At 36.3% G+C, this 26929-nt stretch overlaps 1 protein-coding gene across 8 annotated transcripts in view; it reads left to right on the top strand.

Annotated features, from left to right (window-relative positions):
• CNTN5 (contactin 5) overlaps positions 1 to 26929 on the top strand; it is a 620272-nt gene that overhangs the window by 224592 nt on the left and 368751 nt on the right. Inside the window, exon 1 of one of the 8 annotated variants that reach the window (XM_032099226.1) lies at positions 11311 to 11589. The exons of the other annotated variants lie outside the window; for them this stretch is intronic. The gene's annotated coding sequence lies outside the window, so the exon portion shown is untranslated. Of the gene's footprint in view, positions 1 to 11310; positions 11590 to 26929 lie in introns of those variants that run through there. 8 annotated transcript variants of the gene reach the window in all.

The raw sequence follows: 26929 nt of genomic DNA on the forward strand, positions 1-26929 counted from the left end.
CCCGTGTTTAAATATATATGGTGATTTTGAAGGGTAGCTCTTTGTAAGTTTGAAAAAAATCCACATAGTAAGGTTGCTGTCCTGCATGATAAGACTGTTGTTGTTTTGAAACTGCTAAACGGCAATTGTCATAAACCCTTAATTAAGGTGCTTCTATCTTTGGGAAAAAAAGTATTATAATGATATATGGATGGTAAAAAGGTATGTGGACACCTGAAATGTGAGGACATCTGAGCTGTGATGATATTTGCTTAATGGCAATTGAACTTTAAAAACAATTACATGAATCAGGAGAGGTAAAGAGTTAAACATCTAGATACAAAAACTTAAGTGATGAGGAAGTCACGGAAACACTACCACAGACCAAGAGCTTGCAGAACACTGAAAGTGTCAGTGGAGCATAGCCTTGGAGAGCTTTACCCAGAGCTTCATAACCAAAAAAATGGAGGAAACACGATCAGCATGGGTCTCAAGGGTAAGAGAAAATTTACTTTGGGATATTTAAGAGGTTTGTCACGTATGTAAATCTTGTTATGGGATGTTTTAAGGAGATTGTATATAGGAGGATGAACAGGTTTGGCAAACTCGAGAGGAGGGGATTAAAGTGGCCAGTCCAGTGTAAGCCTACTGCTGGACCTTACTCTGACCACGCCTGGAGAAATCCTTTGGGTTTGAAGTCCTCCACATATTCTCTGGATATATATATCATTTAAATGTTTCACTTAACAGGGTTCTCTCTTTTCTCTCTCATCCCAGTATGTTCCTGTTTATGATAAACATGCTTAATGTAGATAGTTCTCTTCTTTTTCTCTCCAATAGGAAGAGAAAACAGTCTCATATTTTTCTTCCCAAATGTAATTGAAGGATGGGAACCAAAAATAAACTTCATTATGGGGTGGAAAGGTATGACAGTAATATAGAATACGTAGGATAATATGTAGAAAGACAAAATGAATGTTGAGTTTTGATGGCATTATTTGGAGAATTTCAACAGGACATAAGGTTTATGCAATTTAGTCATTTATCTGTGAGGAAATTCTTTCTCTTCCACACCAGTAATAGCAGAACTCATTATCCAACTCTAGAGAACATTGAAGGAATACTCAATGTTGCTGTTCATCAAAATTTAGTGAAAAATCTAAGCAGAGAAAAAAAATCTCCGAATGCTTTACTGGGATAAATTTAGGTAGAATGTGGATGTTCTACATTCTGTTCAGTACATCTGGTGAGCAAACTACTATGTAGAGTGATAAATTAAGCACAGAATACGCTTTCTCTTAACCCACACCAATATGGTTGGGATGCTGCAAGAAGCTGATGGTACTATATTTGTGGACACATGATTTTGAAGACACAGAGTGGTAGATAAATAGGCTTTATTCAATTTCCTTCATGTAGAACAAAATTATTTTTTAAAGATAGTTTTCCTAGTTGCTTTTTTTTTTTTTTTTTACAGACTATATAAGTGTGCTGTTTATAAGTACTCTTTTGGGTAGTGCTACCTAATTGATTTTATAATAGAATTCAATCTAGAAAATATTTGTTTATTTTTCTGTGTTGTTATGACAAAACCGACACTGTTTAAATCATTTGTTATACAAGAAATGGGCATGAAATAAGTATTTTTGAGTTTGCACACAATTCTGCAGTTACATCACTCTATTTTGATGATGCCTGATGGAATATTTAATTCATTTAACACATCAAATAAGCAGATATTTGGAGAGAGTGGGCATATTTATTCTGAATGCAGTTTCCATGTAGGTGGATTCAAATATGATGTGGATATTTTTTAATTTTACAAGGTTGTTTCATCCCTGTATTTGTAGAACGTCCACTTTCCCTAAACAGTGGTATCTGTCTACAGAAATCACATAATGATTAAGGAGAAATTGTACTTTAAGATTTTGAAATGTGTACAGTGATGGATCAGAATTTTACGTATGGCAGTTCTGTACTTATCCTTGATTTCTACTGACTCCTTCAGGAAGAAATTAAAATTAAAAGATGTGAGTAAAACCTTTGTGATGGGAGATGACATCCAGGAATCTGTCTTAGGGGCATTATATATATTTTCTCTATCTTATTGTAAAGTGTAAGAACTGTCATGCCCTGATGCTGCATTTTCAGAGGCTGAATGTCCCTCAGTGTGGGTCATCCTGTGCTCCAGGCATGCTGACTTTTCTAATACAATAACCCAGCTGCTTCTGTTGCTGACATCTAGCATACTCTATATCCATACTTTTGGTGACAGCCATTGCTACACTAAGGTTATGTGGCAGGGAGTAGCTTTGGGATCACTGCATTTTTATCACGTCTTGTTGCCTATCCTACAGATCTTACAGAAAGCACATTTGGGTGTTGTAAGGGAGAGAAGAAATCCTAGACAATATTAGCACCCATGAGACTCATCAAGTCATTAGTCATTTAAGTCTCTTTAACCACCTCAGTCTTGAGTTCATTTTCAGCACAGCCACGGAAAAGTGAAATCTATTATGTCCTACCTGTGTCCTCTCCTCTGTAGGAATGTGGCAATGGAGCCTGGGGCTCCCCTGCAGCCTTAACCCAGCTTCAAGCTACCTGTGATCCCTCCTCCTAGCCTGCTTGTGCGCAGTCCTGCCATCTCTCTTTCAACTCCTCAGTCCTTATCCCAAGGCATTTCAGCACACTAACCTGGCAGAAAACTGTGCACTTTCAGGTGTCTTCTCTTAGCACAAGGAATGAGATTGCAAGAATCACATCAATATCAGAATTAATGCAACTGGAGAGGGCTCAAACTCTGTTAAGTCATTCTGACTACATAATGTGTGCAGGAAAAAGGCTTTTTTTTTAATTATCACATAAATTTGAAGTTACTTTTTTTTTTTTAAATAGTGTTCAGCAAAATATTTGCTTTGTATATTGGATAAAAAGTAGTCATTTGGAGACAGGCAGAGTACCATATGGATGATGAAGGCAAGAGAGGATCTTGCTAGGCCGTGGTCAGGTGGGCTGCAGGCTACAGACTGCTCTGCAGCTAAAGCCATGCTTCACTAGCTTTCTTAGCAGGTTTCAGAGCAAATGAAAATAGATTAGCATAAACCATGATTGCTATAAACCAGTGAATTGTGTCTGGTAGTCAGACTCTGACTCCCTCCTTCCATTTAGCACTCACTGCCTGTATTAGCCTCTTCAGATTTAAGCTGAGACTGAATTTGAAGATTAAGCTCCTGCCACAGATGGTCTGCCTAGCAAGGAATTAGTGTATTTCTAAGAAGCGTGGTTTTTTAACTGTGTTCCTCAATAATTGTATAAAGGCTCTCAGTTTCTAACACAGGAAATAAAGCTCAAAAAATTGTTGGTTGCTCTTTTGTTTTTTCAAAAAGGACTGCTTGAAATCTCCTCCCTGGGTAACAATCAGGAAAGTTCTTATTACAAGGAACTTTAAAATGTCTGTTGATCTGCAAAACAGTATGAGTGATGCAGGCATTACTTATATAATTGGTTTTATGCATACTTACAATCACATATTGGTTTTAAAATACATTCTGTTGGTGTGTTCATTATATCCATCTCTCATCCACTTCTGCAATAGGTGTTTGCAGTCATTCATTATTGTTTATTATTAGAAAAGCAATAAAGATGGAGCAGCATCGTATTTAAACAGACTCATACTACAGTCCCAAAAGAGCCTACATGTAAATATATAAAGTGTGATAGAAAGTTCACATTTGTCTTGTAATCATATTAACTTCTACAAATTCAACACTTCTAAAGCAGAACTTTTTCCTTTTGTTTGTTTCTTTTCTTTCAATTTCTCTCTGTTTTGTTATTAAGGGTCAGAAACAAAACCAGGACTCTTAAAATGGTAATTTGGGCTTTATATGCTGTTAATGTGATTTATTACTAATTTTTGCTTGTTCTCATTTTAAATTACTTATGAGCTTTGATGGTTTCCAAGTGTATATCTTTTAAAGTAGTCTACATGTTGTATAGGTCTTTAAAGGAATATTTAAATGTATAAACCTTTAAAGATTCATATAAATCTCTTGTAAGGCATATCCAGTGCAAGTGGCAACTCCATAATTTAAAGCTTTATATCACAGCATGCCATAAAATTTTCTAATCAGCAGTTCTTGCCAATATAAAATTGATAAGTTTGGTGCTACTAGGTAATGTACTCTTTCCTGGAAGTCACCTTATTCTGATTTACCCTTAAAATAGTCTCTGTGTGGAGGGTGTTTTGCTCCGGACTTATTAACAAACTTATTAGTTCATCCATAAGCATAACTATTTGAGGATAACCATTACTAATTTAGTTATTTAGGTTACCCAAGACACCTTGATTACTGTTTGGCAGCAACAAACAGAATATTCAGCTTTGTTAATCGATGCAGCAACAGGTCTATCCAGAGGCCCAGGCACAATTTGTCTGTTTGCTCCAAATTTATAACTTCTTACTGCACTATTTCTCAAAGAGGTCATCTGCTACAGCAGCTATTGCTATCACTTTTCTGATTGCACACTAGCTTGCCTCAGTGTTTTAAGAGCAGTAAGGAAAGAGGAGATCCTCACTGTTAAACTGCAAGAGCTTAGGGGTTCGAATAAAAAGGGCTCTATATCATAATATTCTCCTAGGAGGGATGTTTGGACTGGAGTTTGATATTCCCAGTCCCGTTGTCATGTCAGAAAAGCTAATTTCACTCATGTCTGTCTCTTTGTGAAGAACCAGCTATGAACCATATATCCCATTTAGGTGTTTGTTTTCACTCTATTCATCAATGTGGACATGCAAGTTTCCATGGAGAAGCCTAGGTATGTTCTGTGTCATTTGGATATAATGTCAGGAAAGCAGAGGGAAGAAGTGACTTCACTGCTGCCATCAGTAATGGGCAATTTCTGTAATGTAGAAATGCACCCTGAGTCACCCAAACATAAAGAGACAGGGGAGTCTATATCTTCATCGAGTCAAGGAATGGCTAATTTGCCTGTCAGGTATAAGAACTGATCTGGTCTAAAAAGAAATCTGCATTTCTAAAGAAGTGAAAGAAAGTTTTTTGGATTCCAATGGATGCTCAGACCATCACTAGAATGAAAGAGAAGTAAATCGATTTTAGAAAAAACAACTGAAATCCCTCTAGATACACTGGAGGGCTCAAAAATGGAAATTAATTCTAACCCCAAGTCTGTCTTGCCACAGCAAGATTTTCTTTCAGGGGTGACCCCTGGGGTATGAGGCAGGAGGAAAAATAAAATCCACAGATGCCAAAGTTCACAATTGCTGGATAAAGGGATTTTTTAATTTAGTCATAGGGCAAGCAGATTAAATACTGATTACCTCTTCCTTTTGTTTTTTTTTTTTTTTTTTTTTGGTAACTCTGTCAGCTATTTTGGATGTTTTGAATAATTTCTTCTTTTTTTGCATTTTTCTTTAACCTAGCCTGAAAAAACAATCATTTTAAGATAACTCATCAACAACATGTTCCTAACTGAAGACTAAGGCAAATCTAGAAATCTGGACACTTGGCCTCCTTACGTGCACAATTTCCCCACGGTCCCTGAATATCCAAAAGGGATTGGAGAGGTTTTGTGTACAAAACTTGCATGATCCTGACAAGGAGCTTGCATTACATGGATCAAGACCAAATAGAAAAGTGTCTACCAGGAGACTATCTGATATCAATATCGAGTTAAGATAGAGGGAAACAGGCCTCAGTCGCTGGGATCACTATATAATATATCACAATGTCTGGAACCAGTTTGTCCATAGATAAATCAGAAACCGACAATCATTTAAAAATGGATGGGCTGACAGTTATTTAGCAACCTGCAAAATTTAATTGCAGCAATTATGAATCTAAAGATAATTTGAATAGCAGTCATACATACAAAAGTTACCCAGGAAGCAAAATGGTTTTGTGTTTTCTTTTATCCATATCTGTTGCACACAAACTTTTAATAAAGCACTCTACAATACATTTCTGCTATTCTCTTCACGGAAAAAAGAAAAGTTATTTTATATATGAACTGACATTGATCACCGAGAATTTCAAGATAGAAACCACCGCATAGCTCTAAGTAGTGTTAAAAAAAGAAGTGAAGCCAAACAAGGACTTGTATGTTTAGTTAGCCGTGAAGAAGGCTTTAGGAAGTGAACTTTGACTGCACCTTAAACTTTTTGTAACATACAAAGAACCAAAAAGAAAGCAGAAAAACATGTGTTTGCAAGAGCAAAGCCAGTTGAACTGAACAGCTACCATTTTGCAGTCTGGAAACTCAGCTATGTCTTTTACTTTGAAAAGTGAAAAAAGGATTTTGCAATAGGCATGCAAATACTTGTCCCCTTCTGTTCTTACGGTTTTCTTTTACCACACTGTACTCCCTCCTCTTCTCCCTTCTTTTCTCATATGTCGGTGAACTACAGAAAGATGACTGAGATGATGGTGAAAAGATGAAGGTGCTGAAAAAATCTTTGAGGCTTTTAGACTACAAGTTAAAAGAGAGGCTGTTGTGTGATACACTTTCAAAATAACAATAATACAAGTGATTTTAGTGACTTTAGTGTCTCAAAAGAAACTATAGAAAAAAGATAAATTTAAGACTAGTAAGTCAATGAGACTTGATTCTATACTTCCAAGAATGAACAGCTATAAGATTACAATAGAAAATTCCTTATTTCTAAATTAAATATGCCATGTATGTACCTAATTAACACTATATTGTGTGACCTTACTGCCGAGATTTATGGCAGTCTATTAGCATTAGAATGGTAACTTTTATATATTTTGCTGGCATTAAAATGCAAGATTTACAGTTGTAGCCTATGCAGAAGAATAATCTTTAATAAAATTAAAGGTTTAACAACAGGTTTTTTGGCTGATTTTCTATTAAGATGCCTCATAATTCAGCAGTAAGTGAGTAAAATGCATTCTGATTCAGCCTTCTGTGCTTTATACCTTTTAGGAGACAAACACTGGTAAGGGAAACGGTCCCTTTTAACCCTTTTAAATCTAATGAATTTTGATACTAGAAATCATTTATCAATCTTATAACTCTTCCTAAGGAAGGCAGTATTTTAGCATGTGCAGTGATTGCAGTGATTAGAATCCTTGCCCAAAATTTCCAGACAAAGCTCAGCACTTAAGATACACCTTACAAATCAGGGGACTTATAAGTCCTCAAGAGTCTGAGAGCAGGTAGGTTGCCAGACTCTTTTAAAAATGGGACATTGTTGTAAATATTGACATATAAATCTTTCATAATAACTTAAAGATTTTACATTTTTTCTCTCCTAGATTAAAAATTTATCCCATCTAGAATTGAAGATAAATAGGCTGACTAAACTTATTTTCTTACTGAGCCTTTGCGTTTTTCTTTTATATATATAAAATATATATTGTCCCTATACTTTTGTCCCTACAGCAGGATATTGGCAAGCTTGGGCTGAAGTATTCATGCTTTTGGCTCTGTCTGGAATTATATAATGTATATCTATTTGTAGCTTCAATTCCCTTTCCTGATTTTATGTCATTCACTTCTGAGCAGATGGTTGCATGCTGACAGTTGTCACTTATATATTAAAGTAACTTACAATTGACTGTTGCTCTTGCCTTAAAGTGAGTGTTAGATGAAATAGGAAAAGTAGTTGTCTTGCAAACAAATCAAGTTTTTATCATAAATTTGACATGCATCACAAATTATTTGAGGCAGTTTCTATAGTAATAATGTAATCCCTGGAAGAACTGCAGCTGTCTATTCAGGTGCATTCAATCTCCCCTTGATGGGAATAATTACCTTCCATCCTGGATGGATAATTGCCTTTTGATTGAGGTCATCAGAGCAATCAAGATTGTGAGAGGCAGAAATCTTTTCTAGGGTGAAGAAAGAAGGGGGAGGAGGATAGAGACCAGAAAAGATATTTTAGAGGGGAGAATTAACAGAGAATTTGCATGTATTTTACTGCTTCTTTGTTTGAAGTGATATTTCAAATGATGTGATTATATGAAATTAGATGGCTGTTAAATATGCTGAAGCCTATGTCTACTTACTATATTTTCCTGCAAAAGGAGGTTATTATTCTGTCAGTTGTTAAACACAGAATTTTCTAATTCCAAGATTGGAAAACAGTTTCGCTTTGTGGATGTCTGCATCTCTTTATTCTTATTTATTTATCTATTTATCTTCCTTCCCCTATGTCTATTAATTGTTAAAACAATTAATTTGGTGACTTAAATTTTTGCCCTGATTTTTTAGATTCTAGTGTTGGTTCGCATTGGAAGTTGCTGTCACCTCGTTAATAATTGGAAGGCAAAACAGCTCAGAATGGCATTTATTATTCTCTTGTATAACTTTCTAGTTGTTCTATCAGTCTGACACTGTCTGCAATGAAGGCAACAATTGTCTAGCCTATTAGCTGGCAGTTTTAGCATTATAGCCCTTAGTTGTATTGAAAAGGACTGTTTTGCTTTGGTTTTACAAATTATGAGGAAATATCATAAGGTATTATTAATTGTGTATTATACATACTATTTTTTCTTTCTTTTATAACAATTTTGTAGCAGATAGGGATAAACTCTGTTGCTTTAAAATATTTTGATTCTTTTCATTGGGGTACAAATATTAATTATTTCCATACATAAAAAGTTATTTTCGTATCCAGGTGTACATGAATAAATTAAGCAATAGAGAAAAATCAGCAGGGTGATCCATATTAATTGATTATGGAGAAGACACTGTTGCATTATGTGGTATATAAAATGTATTCCTTTTAAATTATAACCTTTGCATTATCTTTTAAGTAAATCATTAAATAGCATAATAGAATATTATTTTCCTGAAAGAATATTTAAAGGTCATCTACTCCAATTCCCCTGCCAGAAGCAGGGGCGTGCTCAACTAGAGCAGGTTGCTTAGAGCCCCATCCAACCTGGCCTTGAATTGTCCAGGGATGGGACATCTAACAGATCCCTGGACATCTTGTGCCAGTGTTTCACCACCCTCATTGTTAAAGATTTCTGCCTTATTTTTAGTCCCAGAGACTTATTTATTTATGCTCAGTGGTGGTGGTAATGAGGCTGATCTTCTCTTACAGTGGGAAGGACTTTGCTTCCCCAGTCCGTCTTGCCATCCATTCACTCAAGAGGTGTGGGAAGAGTGATTTCCATTGAAGACTGAGGAAAAAGTTGTTGAGTACCTCAGCCTTCTCCTTGTCCACAGTTACTAGTTTTCCAGCCTTGCTTATTACAGGAGGTACACTTTCTCTGACCTTTCTTTTCTGGCTGACATACCTGTAGAAACTCTTCTTATTCTTTGCACCCTTTACCAAGTCCAGCTCCAGCTGTGCCATAGTTTGCCTGACCCCATCCCTACACAACTGGGCAGTGTCTCTGGACTCTTCCCAGGATATCTGTCCCTGCCTCCCTTGTCTGTGTATTTCATTCTTGCCCTTTAGTTTGGCCAGCAGTTCTTCACTCATCCATGTTGGGCTCTTGCCTTCTCGGCCTGACTTTTTGCACCTGATGATTAAAAGCTCTTGCACTCTATGGAAAGCATTCTTAAAGATCTGCCAGCTCTGTTCTTCTCCCTTGTCCCTGAAGGCAGTTTCCCAGCAGGTCCTGTTGACTAACTTCTTGAACAGCTGGAACACTGGTTTCCTAAAATTCAGGGTCCTGACTCTTCACAAATACAAATGAGAGATTTACATCCTGTGTAACTGATGTTTTTATTTCTTACAACTGTAAAGGGAAACAAAAATTCTGATTTTTGTTTGATTCTGTTATTTCCCTCACACATTTAACAGGAGTTTGTCCCACAAACCATAAATGCCAGCCATTCTTTGGAAAGTAAGTTTCTGAGTATCTCAACTGCCATGTTGAAACAACTCAGATAATTCATGCTCAGGCTGCTAAATTTGCTGTTCAGTGAAAGTTCAGGAATTTAGGGTGTTTTTTGTGCATAAGTGTATTACATCACATTTTAAATTGCAAATAAAACCAAGGAATGTGTAATGAGGATGAACTTATAGTAAGTATGGAAATAGTTCATGGAAGTCTTTCTTATGTTGTTTCGGTATAAGACTACATTATAAATTTTCATGAGCCTGTGTCATGGTTTAACCCCACTCAGAACTCAAGGCCCATGCAGCTGCTTGCTCACTCCCCCCCAGCAGGGTTGGGGAGAAAATTGGAAGGGTAAAATCTAGAAAACCCTTGGGTTGAGATGAGGACAGTTTAACGGGGAAAGCAAAAGCCATGCACAAAAGCAAAACAAAACAAGGAATTAATTCATTGTTTCCCATTGACAGACAGGTGTTCAGCCACCTCCAGGACAGCAGGGCACCACCATGTGTAACAATAACTTGGGAAGACAAATGCCATCACTTCAAAAGTTCCCCCTTCTTCTTCCTCCCGCTTTATATACTAACCATGGTGCCATATGGTCTGGAATATCACTTTGGTTGATTTGGGTCACCAGTCCCATCTGTGTTGCCTCTCAACCTCCCATGGAACCCCAACTTCCTCACCAGTATGGCAGCATGGAAGCAGAAGAGGCCTTGGCTCTGTGTAAGCCCTGCTCAGCAACAACAAAAACACCTCTATAATATCAGCCCTGTGTTCATGACAAATCCAAAACACAGCCCCATACTAGTCACAGTGAAAAAAATTAACTCTCTCCCAGCCAAAACCATCACAGCCTGTTTCAGAGACATACCGTGACGCTTCAGATGACAAATTCAGTGTTTCTGAACCAACACTGAATTAATGTGAGCAGATGATTTACCATTTTCAGGGACTTACCAAAAATTTTTAACTATCAAAACCTGCTCTTCAGAGAGTCATAAAGGAAAACTTGTGCAGCAACATTTCCTTTTATTTTTAAATGTGTTTATATAAAATGGATACCTTAAAACTGAAAGGACACAGTATTTGAAATGGCTATATATTTTCTGCATTAAGCTGCTCTGTTATTTGTAGTGACTCTACGACACAACTTTTCCTTCTCTATTAGGAAAATTTATGACTGGGAGATTTCTATTATTCTTACTAAAGAGATGATCTAAAATGGAGAGTCTAAACCTGCAATCTAACATGTAGAACATGTTTGAATATGTGCATTTTTTCACAGAAGAGATTAACAAAAGCTGTGTTAGTGCTCATCAGAAAATAGAGCTAAAAGGAACATCACAGAAATGTACTGGTTCACTGATAATCCTGCTCTGTGAAACTAGAATACATATTTTCATTTGCTAATCCTATTTAAAGGAGATAAAGTCCCATGCTTCAGAGCACTGCCAACCATGAACTGTTTGGTGTTTAGCACAATAATACTGCTGCCTGGGCAAGTGAAGCATTGTGTCTTGCTCCTTTAAGTAACTCAGTTATATTGCCTCTGCCTACCACACCTGGAATTATGGGACACTTCATACTTTTGGGATAAACATAGAATAATGATGATAAGAAATTTTCAAGGTATTGTACCGACTACTCGGAAAAACAGATGCAAATGAGAGAAAGGCTGTTTAGAAGAAGCAAGGTCTGGATTTGCTCTGAGATAGAGCGAGACTGCTGGAGAAGTTATTGGATTTGATAGAAAAACACAGAAGAGATCATGGTGAGTGACAGTGGGAAGAAAAAAAAGTTTGGAAGTTAATGGTGTGGAAATAAGGTAGGTTCACCAAAGCTTTGAATGTAACTGGAAGGAAATTGTTGCTGGTAAACACTAACTGTGGCTGAGTGCACAGGATGCACAGTTGGCTTTTATAAGAGGTTTCTTGCTGCTCCTTCTAGGCAGTCAGTGTTAGTCTGTTTTCATTCAAGTGGATGAGCAACTATTATAAGACCATTGCAGTGTGTACATGGCTCTGTCATTTACAAGCTGGAAAAATAAGGGGTTTAAAAAAATTAAAGGGAAAATGTATGTTGATAGCTGCTTCCACAGGATAGAAGCAAATTTTCATTATTATCTTCCTGAGAAAGTTATTAGCCCATGTCTCACTCTTATTTTTTGCCTTGTCTTCAAGAGCTGCTTGAGCTTATTTTATTGGTCTCCATCAGTCTCATTTCTGTTCAATTTTCTTGTTTGCAATCAAACTCTGAGCTCTTTGGAAGAGGAATATGTGTGTCTGAACAGTGCCTAATACAACTGGTGTGATGTTTCTCTGTAAATTCTGCTGGAATATTAATCAGAGGCTGTATAGTTTTTGAGAAAACTGAAACAAGGGCCTTAGTATATTGGCAAAATGTCTGTAAACTGTACTTCTTTTTTCTTTTTCTTTTTGATTATTAAAGAATTAGTCTCGAAATTATGTATGTAGAGATTCATTTATCTTAACTTGTAGAAATGCAGCTTTCATCATGAAATGAAAATAGGTATGTGAAAACCGTATTGTCAGCACTTAATCATAGAAAGAGATTGAAAACTTAAGACATGAAACTGCCTTGCCTCTTAATCCCTCCACAGGCCAAGGTGAAGTACTCAAAAGTCAGTGGCAGAAAATGTTGTTATCCTTTCTCTTGAGTTCAGATAGATTGTAATTAGCTAAAAAGGTTAACACTGGACATCTTACTCTGCATCTTGACTGCCTTCTAACAAGATAGTTAGTCTTAAGTGACAGCAATAAAATCTCAGAAATCTGAAAAGAAATGTAAATGAAAGAGAATTCTTATTTTTTAGGTGCTGAACTTTATGATCTTATATATTTAATATATAAATTATGTATATTTATATATATTAATATACTTTAATGTATATATAATATTTAATAAATCTAAGGCAAATACAAACCTGCTTCTGTCTTTAAATTCCATGTTGAAAGGAGTTGAAAGGGTCAGTCAGCTTAAAAAAAGAATGAGAATGGCAGATGCAAATTACCATGGGTTGAGAGCTGAAAATTTTTATGCAGGACAGTGTTCAGGTTTTTTTGTTGATCAGTATTTCCTGGTTTTGCTAGAAACACTGCATATTCATGACCCCTACTGTTATCTCAATAGACTCATTGAACTTTTAAATACTTTCCACATTCTTTTGTGCAAATATTTAGCTGCAGTAAAAGCCTGAAATATGTTCTGTTTGTTCTTATTTGGAGTATGTGGTAAAATTGGATATAAACCGCAGAGAACATAAGCGTGCTTAAAATAACCCTGCTAATGAAAAGGATTCATTATATGTTTACATCAGATAGGATATATACCAGAGTGCATAATGGAAAAACTTTGATTTTTTTTTTCTTAATTGAACATAAAAATAATCAGGGAATTGTATTTTTAAAAGCCAACCTTGTTCTATTAAACGGAATAAAATATCTCATTGACGTTTTCTGTTAAGAACTATGTTATAACAGAACTTGTTAATATTTCTCCTCTGTAACTTTTCTTATCCCAAGGATAGGATGCTCAAAGAAGGCCAGGTCTTTTGTGCTTCCCTCTGAGAGTAGGAAGATGGAGGTAGGATGGGAAGAGTGCTTGAAGCAAATGCTGCTCTGAAAGAGAGGTTCTACTTTTACCTCAGGGTCTAGCATGGCCAGAAATGTTCTTCTGTGCACTTTGCATGTTCTTGAACCGAGTCACTGATTAACTTCATCCTTAGGCAGAGTATAGTGCAGCTTATTAAGATAAATTCTGCAATATAGGCCAAAATTTGGAGACTCTACTGTTCTTTATACATAATGGTTTTAGGCGCTTTAATACATATCAGCATCAAATTCCATAGTTCAGAATTTTTTCACCAGAAACAGTTGTGAGGGGAAAAAAAATTGTTGAACTTCCATTCTTTGTTAGAGCTCTTTTCTGTCTCTTACCAGACTTGTAACAATAGAAGCAGAGAGGATACCACTGGAGTGGTAAAAGTGTAAAACAAAGAATCCTACTATGATTCCTAGAATGATATTTGGGAACACACTTGAACTACCACTCATGAATCACAGTTGGAGATCTAAATCTTTGAGCTCCAGGGGTGTCAGTTTTTAGTTCTGTAAAAGATGTTTCTTAATCTAGCTTGATTCGGGAGGTATTTTTAGAAACTATACTTTCTTCAGTACTCTAAATCAGCTTCCTGTTGAGATACAGATCTCCAAGTTGGTGATGTCTGTTAACCTCACACATAGCTGACACACAGCTGACCCAGACTCTACTGGGAAGAAGTGGCATCTGAATTTGTACGAAACTAGGTATTGAAATGAAGTTCAAAATCCAGACAAAGGTTTTGAGGATTACAAAATGATCAAGAGTCTGTTTCATTTTAATGCCTCCTGCACAAATGTAATTTCTGGATACTCCTCACTAAACCAGAGTATTCCTGTGTGGGGATTTTCCTCTACAATAGTAGACTGTAATCCAATGGTCGGCATCAGTTGAAAAATGCTCCTTTCCATGGTACAATCTGAAAGGCCAGTAACAGTATTTGATCTACTTAGGACTTCCAGTAGGGAACCATTTTGTTAAGAAGCTAAAAAACTCCCTTAATTGAGACAGCTCTTGCAGATTTATCCAAAACCTCAGACAATTCCTTCTGCCAATCTCTATTACCTCCCACTTTGTCTAGCTTGCACACATGCCAACTGCCTTTCAGGCATGTCTGAAGCCTTGCTAGACATTTGGAAAGCAGTGAAACAAGACTGTATAGTGCTGCAAAGCATATGTACATTTAAAATATAAACTTTTTGTTTGTTTGTTTGTTTGCATGTTTCTTACTTCAGAAGGCTCTTTCCTCAAGCAGTATGTCAAGAACACAGAGTATACTGAAATTCAAGATCTCCATGGTGCAACAGTAGCATGATTTCTTACTAACACTTATCTTTAGTCTTGGACAGTTTTTCAATTGTCATGACAGTACTCTGGGACATGATGTTAATATGAATATTACTAAAGGTTATTGAGGAAAAAAAGCTCGCAGCTAGAACTTCAAGTTAGTTGGTTTGTTTTGTTTTTTTCACAGATTTTCATTTGCATTTAAGAGAAGTCTATTCCTTTTTTGAGTCAATAACTGTAAAGAACTTTTTTTTATTTAGTAAGTTAAAAAAAAAATCCTAAATCCAGTATTTGACAAAATCTAATAATACACTAAATGGCTTGATGTTTCTTCATCAGCACGCATGTCCTTATCTTCACTTCTAGCAGTGGGTCACGATTTTACTGGAGTGAGAAAAGACCAAGCATGTTGGGTCATGAAAAATATTCCTCTATACATTGTCCCTAACACTGACCCAAGAGCATGCCTGGAGAAGGACCAGGACATTTTTCCCAAAGACCTTCCAGCCAGCCATCACTTTCGGCACAGAAATCACATTTATCTCAGGTGTTGTTTTTTTTTTTTTAATTTAGCAACTCTCTGCTCTCAATTCTCTGCACTACTGCCCCATATAAACATCTCAGATCCACGAAATCCTCTGGAAAGCATATGCGCACCACCTGGATAAAACATAATCCTTTATTTTCTTTTTTGACCTTGCTCCTGCTGGTTATATATCATAACTTCTGGCTAATATTTTTATATGTCCTTTTGTGGCCTTCATAATTTTATATAGCCTTCTCCCAACCTTCCCTTTCTCACACTAAATAGTCCTAGCTTAGTCATTGCTCACACAAAACATTTTTCATACCATCTTTGCTGATATCCTTTGGACCATTTCCAAATATACCATATTCTTTTTGAGTAAAGAATCCATTCACAGAATGAATCTCAGGTGTGGGAAAACCATGGGTTTCTACGATAGCTTTGTGACGTTCTTAGTTCTGTTCTTCACACAGTTTCTATTACCCAGTGTCTGTTTTCCATTTAGACTCTGAGTATGGAGCAAATATCTTCAGTAATCTATCTTGACCCCAAGAGCTTGCTCCTGAGTGATAATGTGGCCATCATCTTAAGTTATTAGGATTTATTTTGTTCCAGTGGAATTTTTTTCAATTATATATGGAAAAATTCTATCCTAAAAATATGGAAATTATTTGCTGTTTCAGATCATGTCTCTATTGGTGGCAACAGAAAGTACTGTCTGGGAAAACTACAGGAGCCTGTCCATTTTGTAGAGTACTTTGTAGTCCTATGTAGTAGGTAATTTCTGTAATCTCTTTTTTTCTGCTTCAGCATCTATAGACATTGCTTTAGAGGTATTAAAACGTACATCTCTAAACATACATTTTAATATCTGTTGCTGGAGATATTGTCCATTATTTTTTCTAATTGTTATTTGAACCTGCTAGGCATTTTCAGCTCCAGGAGATGCCACTGCTAACTCTTTTCCCCACTGAAAATTGAATACTAATCTTTACTTTCATACCTTTTAATGAGATTTCAGTATGAAAAAAAGAACCTTCTGCCTAATCCTGTCACAATTTAGATTCTTGAATAGCCTCAATTTTCAAATGGCCCAATAGACTGAGGATTAAGTAATACTTTATTTGCCAATATATTTAAAACAAAGAACCCCCTAGACTTATTTTCCCCAGGCTGTAAAATCTTTGGAATAAAGGCAACATTGTATGAAGAATGAAATTAGAAAAAATAAATCTTCATGACAAGAAAATACTCTGGAATAAATACATTATTTTAAGCCCCTGACAGGTATGAAGACGATGAATGGCTGCCAGTGGGATCAGTAAGAGTTAAGTTTTGTCATACAAATCTAACTGTGGATTTTATAATCTTTATGCATTATGGTTAGGTGGCTAGAGAGGGAGTAGATAGTACTGCTTTTAATTTTCTGTTTCAGTCTGGACTTTCTAAGGGAATCTAAAAAAGGTCTAGATAGGACTAGGTGGTAAATACAAAAGTAGCTGGAAAATTACATTCTAAGAATAGCTGCCGGAAGTTATTAATTTGCTGGGAAGAGTGCACTGACCCTATATTGTTGAACTCTAAAATGCTTATTCTAGACCTATTTCTAGTTGCTACTTTCAGTAAGAGTCTAATGATGTGTGGTGGGTTGCCCATGGCTGGATGTCAGGCACCGACCAAAGCTGCTCTCTCACTCCCCTCAGCAGCTGGACAGGGGACAGAAAACATAATGAAGTTCATGAGTTAAGGACTGGGAGAGATCACTCATCACATACCATCACCAGCAAAACAGGCTCGAATTACATATATTGATTGAATTTATTACTGCAGTATCAGAGCAGGATAATAAGCAAAATAAGTAAAATAAAGTAAGTCAAATAAGTAGAATTTAAAAATCCCTTCCCCCCACCCCTCCCTCCTTCCCAGCTCTACTTCTTCCCCCAGTGGTGCAAGGAGACAGGGAATGGGGGTTATCATCAGTTCATCATCCGAGGTTTTCTCCCGCTGCTCAGGGAGAGGAGTCCTTCTCCTGCTCCACGTGGGGTTCCTACCCCGGGAGATAGTTCTCCATTAACTTCTCCAATGTAAGTCCATCCCATGTGCAAGAGTCCTCCCCATAGTGCTGCAACATGGGTCACTCTTCCACGGGGTGCAGTCCTTCAAGGACAGGCTGCTCCAGCATGGGCTTCTCTCTCCATCTCAGCTCTGGTGTCTGGAGCACCCTCTGCCCCTCCTTCTCCACTGACCTTGGTGTCTGCAGTCTTGTTCCTCTCACATATTCTCACCCTGCTCTTCTCTGGCCACAATTACAACTGCTCCATAATTTTCCTTCTTACATCTGTTATCACAGAGGCGTTACTACCATTTCTACTTGGCCCAGCTTTGACCAGTGGCACATCCAGAGATTGGCTCTGCTGGACACGGAGGAAGCATCTGGCAGCTTCTCACAGAAACCATTCCCTGTAGCCCCCCGCTACCAAAGCTTGGCCATGCCAACCCAATACATGATGGAACAGAGAGCTTCATATTAAGTTGCAGATCACAGCTACCTCACTGAGAATGAAGCATATCGGAAGGTTCATGTTGTAACCGCTAGATTTAGCTTAGCAGGCTGTAGCTTCCTAAGAGCTCAGAGGGTTTCCTAGGGCCCTATGACTTGTCACATCCCGGAGTCCATTTCGGACAGCCCCACAATCTTGCTCCAGCAGCTAGCAGTGTTATAACGCAGTGATGACAAAAGAGGTAGAGAAGGACCTCCCCACGTGGGTTAAGAGTATTTTAATCTTACATCTTGTCCCAGAGATCTCCGGAGGTAGAGAGACCTCGTGGTCTGGGCGCGGGGAGGTTTTGCCAGGGGTCCAGGGGTGGTCCCTGGGTGGGGTTGGGGTACAGGAACCAATAGGAAGAGCCTGAGGGGGGGCCAGGGCTAGGGCAGGCAAGAGGGGGAACATGGCATCACGGAAGCAGTGGATTACCAGACTACAACAGGTTCAGATTTTGAAATTATCATGACAAACTGGAGCAATCATGTAGGGGAGAAAAAGATGTAAACCAACATGTATAAGCTCAAAATACTATCTTACATAAGAACAAACTGCTCTGGTAAGGGATGCCAAGAAAGGGCTCATGAGATCAAAGGTAAAAACGAAATGTGAAAGCCATGTTGCTGCCCAAACAGCACTATCCTGAGATGTACAACCAGAAGGTTTGGGACAGGACAAACATACAGAAAACAAAGTATTTTTTAACTAAGCTCTACAATATAGCTCTCAGATGAAAAAAATACCTAACGCTTCATGTGTGACTGATTTAGAAATGCAGCTACTGGCAAGTCCAGAGAAAAGCAATGAGAACAATCAAGGGTTAGTGAATTTATTTGTGAAAACAGATTGACATACTTAAGGCTGTTTACCTTGAATATAGAATTCATATGGAATATGGAAACCTTCTAAAACACAAAAAGCTATAGCAGAAAACTTACCACCATTTTTTCAATATGCAAAGTAGATGAGACGAGAGGTAGCAGCTCAGGTTCCAGAGATAAAGACGCAGATAGCGCAATAGGGAACAGGATCTAATTGCAGATTAAGTAAAATGCATCATGCAGTTGCAAAGTTTCTATTACCAATTATAGTGGTAACAAAAGATTGGACAAATTCTTGTCAAAAATGATGTAGATGAAATTGATGCTTTATAGGGGCAGGGTATAGGGTATGCTCTAGGGATTCACTCAGATTTTTGATATTTTGATCAGAATCTCTAGATCTTAGCACAAGGTAAATAGATATTAATAGTAAGTAGATATTAATAAACAGATTAGAGAATTGAAAAAGAAATACTAAATAGGTTTCCTGAGGAAAAATGAGATATTCAAATTTAGACTATGTGATAAATTTTGTAATTTTCTGTCTCTTAGTCCAAGTTTAGAGGATTCAAAACCATTTGTTCTTGAAGACAGAAAGCAAAGGAATAGAAATATGTATGTAATATTTCTGATAATCTTGCTGCCTCACTGCAGCAGCTGCAAATCAGCTTAAATGTTGGGTAATTACTTCTTATGATTATTTGTCTTATTAAACAGCAATTCAGATTGAGGTTGAAACAGTACTTAATGTACCAGGAATGAAAATGAACCTACTTAAGGATGAGAAATGATCTATGACAATCGATACCGAATGGCTGCAACAGGAACGATCTTGGAATAGCACAAAAAGCCCCAGACTGTGTTAGGAATCATGCCAGGTCTAAGGTGTTTGTTCCGTACAGAGACTTTTTGCAATATGGAACTGAATTATCTAAAGAATGCCTCAGTTGAATTAACATGAAGTCTCCTTTCAAGCATTTTAAATACCGTTGATGACTTTTCGGATGATCTGGAGAGCTTTAACTAGAGAATACAATCTTTTCTTCTTTAGAATGACAAGAGATTATGGGTGCAGCAGAAAAATACATATTTTCTAAAAAATTAGTATTGTTTATTAACTTGCTTATCTTTGGCCATGGTCTCTGTTTGGTTTTAATCATGAAACACCATAGCTTTCAAGTTAGTATGCTTTCTACAGGTGTAAGATTTAGTGAAGTGTTATTTTATATAAAAACATGGATTTCTCCATCTAAGCAATTGAAGTTGGTTTGTTTTTGCTCTTTAGGGCTTAATCCCCTATTTCACTAGGGTAAATCTTGCATTCAATCACTAATACACTACTGACCTTGGGTTTTTTCCTGCCTGTTCATAATTTTTAATCTTTAACCTGAATTTATGACTATTAGTGTACTTTATCTGGATTTCAACAGGCCTCTTGAAGTAATTTTATTTGCATCCTTTTTTTTTTAAATTTCATTTTTACTTACTTATAAAGCAAATTATTCTACATCTGTGGAGAATTTATGCTTTTTTGGGACTTTTACCATTTTCAGTCTGTATTCTTTTTAAAAAAACAGATTGTTTGATATAAAACTGATGGGCTCCTACAAGTTTTCCTGAATGTTTAAATGTTAACGTTTTAGAAGCATTTTTGTTTGATTACTATTTTTACTTTAAAGCTACATAAAGTAAACAAATGGGGTGAAAAAGTTCAAAAATTAAGTATTTAATCTGGTATAAAATACATTGTTCAATTACCACTCAGAACTCTTACATTTGTAGTTGCTAACTATGCAGTGTGTTATCAGGGTTTTGATGTGAAACAGCTTTTTGCTCATTTTTTCTTTTATCTTTGTTTTAGTCATTGCAGCATTTTGCATCAAATAACTACTGCAAAATAATATTGCTATGATTTAAACTAAGCAATACTTTTACAAACTTTTGAGAAACTATATTGGTCTTGCTTTCTGCTGTCTTATCCCATTTCTGGAAAAGTTTGGCTTGCAACAGATGAGGAGGTGTTTCAATTGGCATCCATATGTCAGTCTTATTTTAAAGTTAGAAGTGAGCATTCTGTACTTATCTGTTCATTGTGATTCGAAAAAATTACTGAAAATCTTCTGAGACAGCCAATTCCTTGAGGTCAGAAAATCTAGAGTACGCAGCATAGTAAATCCATTATTTAATGAGGACTTTTACTTGCCTTATCTTATTTTCATAGGGCAAATATTCTGTAAAGAATGCATTCAGTAATAAGATTTATTTCTCTAGTGTCTTGCTGATGAGGTGATGGGATCGTTCACTTTTGTCATCTTCTGTTTTTTTAAAGTCTTTTATATCAGTATCCTTTATTTTTGTTAATATCTGTCCTGAAGCTTTAGTCCTCTGATGCAAGTAGTTGGCAATTTGGGTTATGTAATGCAAAATCTGAATATTGGATATTCACAGACTGAGATGACTCAGAGATGACTCATGGTTGTTTTATTGGTGGGGGTTTTGGGTTATTTTTTTTTTTGTTATTGTTTGCTTTTCTTATTTTTCCAAGTGCAAAAGTTGCACTTGTTTCAATGCTCTAATGTTTGAAATAGGATCTCTGCTGGTTTAAAACCTACAAACTGCTTCAAACTGAACTGAAAAGCAGTCTCTATAGTATGGGCTAGTAACATCAGAAGGATCTGAAATACATTTTAAGACAGTGGAAGTTCTTATGAACTGTTTATGCTCTAGTGTTTTTGAATGATAGTCAAAAGTCTAGCTGTGCTTTGAACATCAGGGAAAATTTTGAGTAAATCACATTGACTTTCAAGTTCCTAATATTATATTATTTCATAGAAGAGAAAACTCTCAAGGAAAATAGTAAAAACAAGAGAATAAAAAAAAAGCTTATGTTGGAAGGGACCTCAAAGATCATCTAGTTCCAACCTGCCATGGGCAAGACACCTTCCACTCCTACTTCCAACTACCATGTTGCTCCCAGCCCCATCCAGCCTGGCCTTGAACACTTCCAGGAATGGGGCAGCCACAACTTTTCTGGGCAACCTGTGCCAGTGCCTCACCACCTTCACAGTAAAGAATTACTTTATAATATCGAATATAAACTTACTCTCTGTTTAAAACCCTTTCCCCTTGTCCTGTCACTACCTTGTAAATGCCCTTGCAAACAACCTTTCTTGTAGCTCCCTTCAGGTACTGGAAGGCAGCAATTTGGTCACCCCTAAGCCACCTCTTATCCAGGCTTAACAAAACCAATTTTCTGATCCTTTCCAAAGAGGAGAGGTGCTCCATTCTTCTGGTGGTTCCTCTCTGGACCCTCTCCAATCTATGTCCTTCCTGTGCTCTTCTAAATTTGAAGCTTAGCTCTTGGGAACTAAAGAGGAAATTATCTGTGCCCACTGACTGGCTGTGACTTGCATGATTTTATGTATTAAGCAAAATATCCTCAGTAGCAATGAAATCTTAGTGCCAGATTGTCAAATACTTTTAAAACCTGGTGTGGAATTCTGTGTATGAGTGGGTATTTATGTTCAGGAGAGGAATTACTTGCAAAGAGCACTTACAGAGAAGGAAATTGTTACAGTGGGGATTCTGTTACACGATGTATCAGACAACGAGGCCCATGGAAAAGAAATATATATGGACCGATTCTTGCTAGATGTTTCAGAGATGTTTATTTCTCCAGCCGCATGGCCGGAGCTCTGCCGAGGAACTGTTCCAGTCACGGGACCAAGGGTCCTTCTGCCCGCGCAGGGAACACAAACCAACCAATGGGAACGAGGCTGAGCAGGGGCAGGGAAACCCCGTGTCTGTGCCCTCAGGGCCCCTCTGCCAGGACCACATGGCACGGGGGAAGGGACCCCGACAGGAAATACTTAAAAATGTCTCAAATAAAAAAAAACCAACCATCTTGTAAAACAACAAATGAAATGCAATTGTCCTTAGCCATTAAGGAATGGCAAGTCTTTCCAATAAGAAAAGTGTGAACAAAAGATTGTATTTGAGAGCTGGGCCTGTAAATTTCAGGAAAATGATACTACGATATGCTTCCCCATAATATTGGGTTATTTAAATAGAATTCCTTTTCACTCTCACACATCATGCTCTCTACACAGAAGATATAATTAATTCACTGAAAATGGAAATTAAATTGAAATTGCTTTCCTAAGAACTATTTAAAGAACAGCTAGGTAATAAAGCAGTTCTACCAAGAAGAAAAATCTTCTAAAAAAAGGTATCTGCTAAAGTCTTTAAATAATCTGATGCAGACAAAATGAATTCAGAAAGCATGAATACCCCTAAACTTATAATATTTGAAGTCCTGTATTTGGTCCAGGAGATATATGTTTAAAATATTAAATGTTTGTATTTAATCTTAAATGTCAACATTAAAAATTCATTTTGCGTATTACAATTGTCTTTTAGGAGTTAAAAGAGAGAAGAAAGTTACTATATTAACAGATTACTTATACAAAGAATTGTTGGAACTTATACTATCTGGAATTTTTCTGTTGTGATTCTAAGCATGGGTTTAAGGAGACTTAATTATGCATTTAATCTAACATTGTGACAAAGATCCTCTCTCAGAAATGCAGTCATTTGCTATCCTTAAAATTGACCAAATTTACTCTGCCATTTTATGAATCTCCATGGAGGAAAACAGAGAAAATTGGAGGACCAAGAACTATCATTAAAGTATTCTGATGAAAGAAGTTTTGTTTGCTGCTTTCATAAAATATCCTTATTTTCATTTTAGCTCTTCTCTACAGTTAGAGTTTGATAGTTTTGGTCAGAACAGAGACAATTAAGGTTGATGAAGCAATCCAACAGGATGGTTGTATACAGTGTGCCCTGAAACACCTTTCTTGCGTCAAAACTGTGACAATGTAATGTCTTTCATTTCTGTTTCTTTATTCCCCTGAGTACTCTAATTGTGATATTATTTGCTATTCTTGATAGTGAACTGTCATCTTTTTCCTTAAATTTTCCTAAATGTCACCTTTGTCCTAACTTTCCTTAAGTTTCTGTGTCCTCACTTGAAAAGTTTTAGTCTAGTTTGAGGGAGTAAAGATAATCTTCACATGAGAATGCTTATGCTGACCCAGACCTCTGATCCCCTGAGAGATGAGGCATCAGGCAGGATTTCAGTTCTAGTGCTAAATACAACGTTTCTAGGCAAAAGAGACAATTTTTCTAATTTAATTACTCCCCAGACAACATCTTCTCTGCATTTACATTTAGCCAATACTTTCTGCTTTAAAATTATTCAAAAAGTTGTTTAATTTCAGTCACTTGACCTTAAGAAAGCAACCATTTTTTGATACTTTTGAAACAAATGTGTGGCTTTCATGAAACTTATTAAATGCATTTAAAAATCACATGGTATTACAAAGCTAAGAAATAAAGTCTCTATTAGACAAAAAGTATGTTTATCTTTAGGGGTTTTGGAGAACATCCACCATAAATGCCAGTCAATGCAAAACCAGTTTTTTTTCATTGGTTAATTATACTGAAAATCTTGGAGCTTTTTTTCAAGAGTTTCAAATCTGATGTCTGAAATTGTGCATTTTTCTTAGTGCACTGAATTAATTACTTCGGTTTTGAATCTCTGTTTATTGTTCATGTCATCTCTACGTGTAGTGAACCATGTACTTTAATCATTCTGGTGTATTACTATATGTTGTTTATACCAGAATCTTTCACATTAATGAAAATAATATCTTCTTTATCTTCTTTAAAAGGTTTCAAGATAGTTTCAAGATAATATCATATAATTATGATGTTCTAGTATTATCAAGGAATATTCTTCTGGTTGCAGTAATTTTGACAAAATGTGCTAGTCCTGTTTCTTGTCAAACCACCAAACATTCAGAAAAAGCTTATTGTTTTGAAGAGAAAGATTTATAAGGTATTTGATTATCTGCTAGACTCAGTTGACAAATTATATGCCAAAAGTTAAGGAGCACATTTGGCTTATGCATTTGACTTCAATACAGCCAGGATTTATTCTGAAGCTTCTTTTCTAAGATTTCTTTGGCAAAACTGTGCAGTCTACATGTTTCTCTGCAAAGATGATAAAAGAAGAAATTAATTATGTTTTTCTTTTAATAAGGAAAAGAAGTAATCTAGAAATTATAACTAACTTGCAGCAGGACTAACTTAATAGAAAAGAAACAAGTGTTTATGAAATGCATGGATATTGTAATAGTTCAGTAGCCTCAGAATTACATAAATATTAGGGAAAAATACATGATGAATGCCTAAATTAGCAAATCATTGAAATGGTTTTCAACATTAAATTATTGAAAACTTAGTACATACATACATATGCAGGGATGTGATGTACATTTCAGGAGTGGTGCCAGAGTACACACTACCTATAAGGACAAAATATTTTCCATGGGAAATGTCTTTCATGAAAGTAAAATGCAATAATTTCTCAGGCTCTAAAGAGACTTTTGGTTTGGGCTTTTTTTCAGATGTACTAACCCTTTGGTCTGTATCTTTGTCATCCAGAAAACAGTGTACATTTTTCACCATCTTTGCTAAGCAGATAAAAAATTATTTCCTTTCTTTCTCCTTATCAGTGTTGGCCACCCTTGTAATACCAAATGCTTTGGGTTTTGATATACGTCCTCTAGTGAATCTTGTTAGGCTGATGTGAAACATCTATCTCCAGGTCTCCCTGCCTTTTTCGAAACAAAGTTTACTGCCCCTGTGGAGGAGGTGATGAAAAGGAAATATGTTCTAGCATTTTCAGTTTGCATTCTGAAGCAATAATTTTAACTGCTAATGTAAAGATGGGGTTTGTGTGGTTTTCCTAGACCAGAATATGCAGTTCTCTCTTAAAAAGCTGAAAGCTTCTGGCATTAGGCAGGACATTTGCTTTGGTGCAGTAATTTGCTAAAATAGCCCAACAAGAGGACATTGATCAGAGCTCTTTGATTTTGCCCTGCATCCTTTCTTATACATTTGCATAGGTTCTGCATCTTGGCTGAGCTTGACAAAGTGTGACAGTACTTCTACCATGAAAATAGAACTTCATTATTCAAGTAATAAGTCAGGCATAATCCTCAGTCCTCCTAAACCATGTTCCCCTCCTACCAAGCTATTTTAAGGTTTAGACTATTTGCTTAGTTTTTCAATTTCAGAAGTGCCAAAAATGGTATCATAATGAAAAAATCATTGCATGAAATCAGGAGAAATTAAATATTTTTGTGCCCACTTCCAAGTATGCAGAATCTGAACACTTATTTTATTGGATTCCACAGTTCATTTGAAGGGATGATGCATGTCATTGATAGACCTCTAATTTCCCACAAGCCTCTAAAAAATGCTATCTCAGCATCATTTTTGCTTAGAATATGCCTTTCAAATTCCAGCCATAAGGCTAAAGTATTCTGAGCAGCAGATGTCGTTTATATTTACTTTGTAGAAACTATATTGCTACAGGTGCTGGTCATTTGCAGGTTTTTATAACACTGTGGAAGCATGGTGAGACTATCTTCATGTTGATCAAAGTGCTGAGATTAAGAAGTGCTAAAATTTTTAAGTGTTGTATCATCATATATTTAACTATAAGAGAAAAGCTTCTGCTGGCAAATGTAATAGCTTTTTGCTATGTCATCAATGTGAGGATAGATAGTAATTCAATTTTTCTTCCATAGTCTGGGTTGATTACATTAAAATATATTCAAAACTAAGGGAAAAAATACTATTAGCATAATATTTGGGAGTCATCCTCATTTTTGGGGAACTCAACCTGGTAGAAAGATAAATAGGTCATGTCCAAATAAGACTTTTACTTTTTGTTAGCAATATAATTTGGTTAATCAACCAGCCTATTTTAAAAGTTTTAAACAAAATCATCTGTGAAATATTATGCTCCCAGTGCATTGATCTGTTTTGCATAAGTAGTGTTAGCTTAGAACAGCTGAATGCGTGCTGTTGCATGCTTGCCATGACTCTTGGTTGATACTTTTGCATTTCACCACAATAAAGAAAGATTTTCTCTTTTTCTCTCTCTCACACATGCTTGTGCATGTGCAAACACACACACACATATTTATAGTCTCTCGTTCATACACTGTGTTTGACAAAGAACTCCTCCATGCATTTAGCTGTGGTATTGGGTAAAAACTTTTAGAATACAAATAAAATCTAGAGAAGTAGGCTTCTAATTATTCCAAGAATATAAAGTATTCAAATCTTATCTCAATATCTAATCTTACATGTCAAGAGAGAAACAAAACTTTAATTTATTTGAAAGAATTTAAGAACAGATTTTATTATCAAATCATACTTTTAATTATATATGAGCTT

Source organism: Corvus moneduloides, chromosome 2 (assembly GCF_009650955.1).
Source record: "Corvus moneduloides isolate bCorMon1 chromosome 2, bCorMon1.pri, whole genome shotgun sequence".
Taxonomy (NCBI): domain Eukaryota; kingdom Metazoa; phylum Chordata; class Aves; order Passeriformes; family Corvidae; genus Corvus; species Corvus moneduloides.